A 7066-nucleotide genomic window follows, 5' to 3' on the forward strand; every position below is an offset into this window, starting at 1 on the left:
AAAAAAACGCTAAGGGCGATATTAACTTATGGAAACAATGTTAAAGTGTCTGATAATTTTTAATAAATTTAATATACAATTTTTTTTTTTTATGCCAAGGGCCTTTCCAGGGGGAGGAAGGAGAACCTCCTCCTTCCGACAAGAATTTTTTTTATCTAATCCTTGTTAACTGTCTACTTCCGCAGTAAAAAAGTTAAGACCCTTGCCTCACGTCTGAAAAGTTCTGAGTTCGATTCCACGATAATTTAATGAGATTTTTCTCAAGTCTGGGTGTTCTGTGCATATGTTTCACCACTGTAGTGGCTTTTGCTGTGCTGTGATGAAAAAACAAACACAATTAAGATTTATTGATCCAAAGTATGTTTTTTTATTTACTTAATAGGTATTCGCCCTTTTTACTATGCATTATTCCACCCTCTCCCACGAAAAGGGTCAAATCTAGAAAGCTGCCCCTCTTCCATTTCAGGCAGAATGCGACAAGCCGGTTAGCATCGTGCACTCATTTGCAATAGTATTTATCATTTGCAATAATACTCATTTTTGTACTTTGTTAGGCAATATTTATTTATCGTTTGCGTTTACTAGTTACCATATATTTTATATAAGTATAAAACAACCTCCCATAATCTTGAACAATTATCCTCAAACGATGTAATAAAATCAGCATTTTATTTTAGATTTCCATTCAAAATTCGAGTCAACATAATTTGACGTTAACAGAATATGGGTATTATTTTTTTAAAAACGTGCAACAGGAAAATAAATATTTTATTTATTTTGCCAAATATTTTTTTTAATATCCAGTAATAAATAAAATTATCATTAAAAGTGAACATAAAATGAAAATGTGTGTAACATAATAAAATAAAGTTATTTCCACCGCTACAAAAAGCCAGCACAGATTGAGATGTTTGACATTCAAAATGAGAGTTTTATGTATTGTTTGTGTCTTCAAGTAATAATTCGCTACCCGCATATAGAAATGTTATTTCTCTTTATTGCATAGAACATAGCGTTCCAAATTTCGATTTCGGTTTGCGCTTGTAATTTTCGACCTGAGTACCTACGGCTCGTTGTGTTGCTGTAAACTGTAGCTAACTTCGTGATTAATAATCACAGAATGGATTTTGTCCGTATGGGCGACTCTACAAGCTGGTGGCGTATTTTTACCCTGAGGTTTGTATATTCAAGATCGGGTTGTGGTCCCGTGGCTAGTGTCTCGGACTCACGGACCAAAGGTCCGTGGTTCGAATCCCACTCTACCCCAACTTGATTCCATTTTCTAATAGTGAGTTATTTCCAACTCGTTGAAAATGGCCCTCAAAATTAAATATTTGGGTAAATCATAAGAACGCAAATATTTCTTTTTTTTTTTTTTTAAACAAAAAAAAAAAAAAAGTTTTTAAAAATAATTTACTTATTTTATGGTAACGATTATTTCCATATCGATCAATCATACCAACACGGCTGGATTATCTAAACGTAAACTATCAGTCAAACCACAAGCAAGATTGTATTTATTTCAACTATCGTCATGGTAATTTCTCTATCCGCACTCAGTGGTGCATAGGGCACTGCATTTTAGTATAACGGTTGCGTATCTGAATCATTTTTGTTACGTGAAAGCTAAGGTGATCAGCCTTAGGCTTCAGGTACCAGTCCAGGAACAGTGAAATATTGCAAGTAAAAATATTTTCAAAATCAGTATTTCATTGTATTTTATCTCCAGTCCATTTCATTTTTTAAGATTTTAACCTAAAATAGCAGGCGAGTCGAAAACACTATTCAATTACGTAAAAGATTATGTAATTATGTACTTCATAACTGCCGAGAGGAGAAAAAAGAACGAGTGTATATTATCTACTAGTATGGATAACCTATATAGCGCCATTTTGGCAATAATACTACGTAAGTTGGCAAAAATATTGATCGTGGAAATTGTAAACGTCTACAAAAATTATTTATTTTTTTAATACTTTATGTAAATAAACAATATTTATACATATACGGGCGGGCACATTTATTGCCTTAAAGCAATTTTTTCCTACCTACCCAAAAATTATGTTGATTTATTTGAAATGTTTTGTTTATTAACCGAACAATGGCCGCAAGGGTTGAATTTTCTAAAATTAAAGGTTGCAATTAGCATTTTTGTTTCTCGCTAAAACTGTTAAGTTACATTTACATTTACAAAAACACGTAACGCATTAATTTACATACATATTCGAATCGTAATAAAAATATTTTTATGCAAAATAATGCAAATATTATTAATGCTAGTACCTACCTAAATTAGATACGTAATGTTATCACGGGTAACTATTTATAATTCACATGGTGAAAAAATTTGCAAACAGAATACCTATAAATATTTTAGATGTTAATAAACTTTAAATTTTGGCGTAGGGAATTATACAAAGTAATTACACTGGCATGTGACTGTTATATTGCTAGGAAGTTCGGCTCTTCGGGTCATATTTTAGAACTTCATAGTTTTATATAATTATCCTCAATATTATAAGCGTCAAATCCCGGAGCAGTAGGTAAGTAAGCGGCGCGGCGGAGTAAAGAAATAAAAGCTAAAACTAGAAAAAAACATTTAAAAAATGCACTTTTTGAATGCGTGTCTCCATTGTAGACAACAACAGAACCAGCATTAAATAGAATAATAATTACATATGTAACGAAATTAATTTTCGTTACAAAATATTGAGCACGATTTAGTAACAGAATTAAAAAATATTTTTTAAAATTAATATTTTTATTCTTATAAATATTTATTTGATCGTTCAATTCAAGACAGGCACCGTGGCGCAGTTGGTTAGACGGCCAACAGTGAAACTGGCGTCACCGGTTCGATTCCCACCAGTTGCAAGGAAAAAATCCAAGAAAGGTTTTTTTCTCAATTGGTCTGGGTGTTATGGTGTATTTTTCATTACCTCTTTCCATATTCCCTCTATCCCACCTGCTGAAAAGCCTCAAGATAGAGGGCTTAGCGGGTTATTCCTTTAAAATAAAAATTCAATTTTAAAACATTGGGTTCATTTTCAACAAAACATAAATAAACCACAATAAAGAACTTCAGCCCTACGGGAAATTAAATACAATGCATGTTTTCTTACGCAGGGTAAAAATTGGAGCATTAAATTTTACGGCAGAGTTTCCTGAAAATGTACGAAAAAATGTAATAAAATATTTTCATAAAATCGAACTACTTTGAATGACGTCACTAGCTCATATGAATCAACCTATAATATGAGAGTTATGGAAGGGGGAGATGTCCGGTTTGCTTGCCGTGGATAGACCAATCGGAAGATCTGATCTAAAATAAGAGGAAAATCACCTCTGACGTCATACATGACGTTATTTCAGAAATACAAAACTTTAAAAAATCGTAGCGCTGATAATACAATATATAAAAAATTTCAAAAAAATTGGCTTAGTTTAATGGTCTATTAACAAATAAAAGAATAATAAAAAACCGCTGAACTTCCTCGTAGAAAATTGGACTAAGGCTGTGATATAGCGGGGTTTTAACCTCGGAACTTCGATACATGAGCCACGGGATGAGCCACGGGATCACAACCGGGTGTGTAACTAGTGTTTTCTTTTAATACGCTTGGCTCGTAACAGACTTTTAACCAAAGTAGCTTCTTATTTTAGGTACTAAACTTTAGTGACAATCTATTAGTATCAGGGTTCGAAAATATCATGATATTTATATACCTATCAAAACACCTTATATATATCGCGATATCAGATATATCTGTATCAAACCATATTATCATATCTATATCAGCGACTGTTTGGTACCAGGAGAATATCGGTAAAGTTTAAAGCTAAGTTTTATTTCATGTTATTTTATTAGGAAGCCAAAGACATTTGTATAAATATATATATTTTTTAATTAATTCTATGTGTCTTAAATCAAATGCCTAATCCTTATTTTTGTGTATGCAAATTAATGTTAGTCTATTTTATTACATCTTATATGTTTTTATTTTCTCTTTTCTTTTCTTAAAAAAATAAAAAAAGTAGTTTCTTATGTTTAACTTAATTTTATTTCTTAAACTCAATCTTTATTCTTATCTTTCACTAAACTTAATCTTTATTTTTACTTATATTGATTTTACACACTTATTTTATAAAATTTATGAATGATGTTGGAGTTCTATAATTGAGGATATATATAAAGAATGTTAGTAATGCTTACTTAAAAAATGTATGTATTTTATGTATCCTTGTTGAACTTCCTTCTCTTGTCAAATTAAAGACTTTCTCTTAATATTGGTAAAGTTTATAATTGTCACTTAATCTAAAACAACTAATTGAACTTTTTTAAAAAAAAATCATTTTTACATTTATATAGTAATTAAAACCCTACCAAGCGACTTTTAATGGCTTATTGGTGAAGTAGTATTTTTTTCATTTAATACACAAATTTATTATAGCACAATTTAAATTGTTTTTATGTCCCGGCTTATTAGAAAATTCTGTGTAAAGTCAGGATTCTTCTATACTAAAATAAATACATTTGTAAATATGTATTATGACACATCAACATACAAAATACATAATAAAAAAAATATACATCTCAAGAAATACAAAACAGGTAAGTTATATAATAATAAATAGTGTAACAAAGTTAAGATCATGTATCTTAAATTTTAATACATTCATTTAATTATTTTATAATTCAGTTTAGTTATTAATTTTCATACTCAAAATAAAAATAATACCGTACAATATATAATTTAATAAACGGATTAATAAATAATTTTATGTTTCAATTAGCAAAAGTTAAAATACATATTTACAAATTATTGAGCATCACTATTTAAGTTATTTATAAGTTTATTCAAAGATGATATTATACATATAACGGTAATAAGGAAGACAGCATCGATACTGTAAATTTATTCCCGGAGCAATCCTATACTTATATGCACAAGTAATTTATATTGTTTATAAATATAAATCTTAACAAATCTACACTTGAATATCGTTCGTACAGTTGCTCATTATAATACATACGTACCTATTACTAATATAGCTGAGCATACAGTGTACTTTTATTACGTGCCTACATACAGTACAACACATATGTATATAGGCTCCGGATTCAAGGCACATCATCATAACTTGAATTTGTTTTATAAATTTATATTATTAGAATATGATTAAATTGACGATTACACATATTGCAGGTTCTATTTACAAATGAGTATAGATACGCATTTTCAGATACTATACGTGGTGATTCGTGTAAATAGAATTCACCTTTGCGTTAGAAAATAAATTTGTGAAAGCGGACAGTAAATTAATTCTCCAAACTGACAATGTGAGCTAGTGGATGCAGCCAACAATCTATTACAAATGTACTCAGACCAGATAAAATCAACATGTAATAACACTGACTAACCTGGTGTTGAGTCCTCTTTCTTGTCGGCGATCAGCTCACGCTGTCAGGGAAATTGGTGTTCAGGAACACTGCAGACACACAATTTCTTCTGGAGGCGGCAGATGATGAAGAACGGATATGTATCATGATAAATTTGCGGCGTTGCGCGTTGTGCGAGTTAAGACGAAGTCAAAACTTAAACAGTAAAATAGTGGACAATAATTTTTACAATGCAAAAAGCGTGCGTACATAAACAGTCGAAAGGGCGCAGAGAAGCGCGCGCGAGCCAATAAGAGTAGCCAAACCAAAAATGTCCCGTCAGGCGTAGAAACCTCACAAAACCAAAATTAGCCACAGCTGTCTACTTCCGTTTGATTTTTCTGGCTAAAATGCATCGAAACAAATTATCGGCTCAACCAACACTCGAAAAATATACTCTGTTCAGGCGTGCCGGAAACGGTTACGAGTTATTAAGAAGCCGGTTACGAGTTATTAAGAAACACGGAGGAAACACGGCGGTTGCAAACCGCGCGGTTTCCTTCGTGTGTGAAGTATCCTTATTTTTTTTCAATACATATGTTATTTTCATAGAAATATAATTACAAAAATACACTTTAGAAAAGCACATCTTATAATTAAGCCATAACATGAATTGGAAAAAATACCCACAACGACTACAGCGTCTGAGCGTTGGCCATTTTTTTTTTTAATTATTAAAAAGTTTATAGCATATGTACAAGTTTCTGCAACAAGTTAGAGTGGCAAACCTTGTCAAAGGCCTTACTGAAGTCGGTGTATACAGGTGTTCTTTAAACCCTGTCACATCCGAAATGACGATGATCAGTATGAGCAAGAAGACATATTGGCACATTAAAATATTTTTTTAGAACGAATAAAATTTAAAAAAATAAAACATCAAAAAAAGGAACTGGTTGCTTACTTCTGCAGGGGTGAAAAGAGAAGGTGGGAGGGGGGGAGTCTGATACTGCGCCGCCCTCCCCTCCCCTCTCCCCTGCAGAAGTAAGCAACCATTTGTTTTTTTAAATATTTTATTTTCAAAAAATTTCTTTGTTCTAAATATTGTTTTAAATATGCTAATATGTCTTCTTGCCCAAACTGATCATCGTGGTTTCGGATGTGACAGGGTTTAAAGAACACCTGTATAGCGTCGACCTGGTGCATCTTATGAAGTGCACTAGCAATATGATTCTCGTACAAAATTATATATAAACATATATATAATAAACTGAACAAAAAGAACATAAAACTATGTAGCAAAGACAAACAAGAGCTATAAAATAATGGTAAGCGATCCATAAACACGATCAACAATCAACATATAAAATAGAATTAAGTATTGTTGTAGGTACCTATTTTACCAAAAATAATATTTTTTGTTTGATAGGTATTCTACCTGTTATAATAATATTTTCATTTTTATTTTTTCAGTCAATTTGAGAGTTTTTTTTTTGTAATGTTGAAAAAAATACTAATAGTTAATTGGTAATTATTTTCAATATCACCAAAAAAATATTGAGTCTTGGGTAAGAACCTCGGTAAGTACTTTTGAACAAAAAACAATCATCATATTTTATTTTTAAACAATTTTTTCCAAAATCATAAAATGTTCTTTTTTTGAAAATAATTTAGTGGCATGTCTTTTGT

Source organism: Micrasema longulum, unplaced genomic scaffold, assembly GCF_059751315.1.
Source record: "Micrasema longulum isolate JH-2025_06_02 unplaced genomic scaffold, ASM5975131v1 h1tg000725l, whole genome shotgun sequence".
NCBI classification, from domain to species: domain Eukaryota; kingdom Metazoa; phylum Arthropoda; class Insecta; order Trichoptera; family Brachycentridae; genus Micrasema; species Micrasema longulum.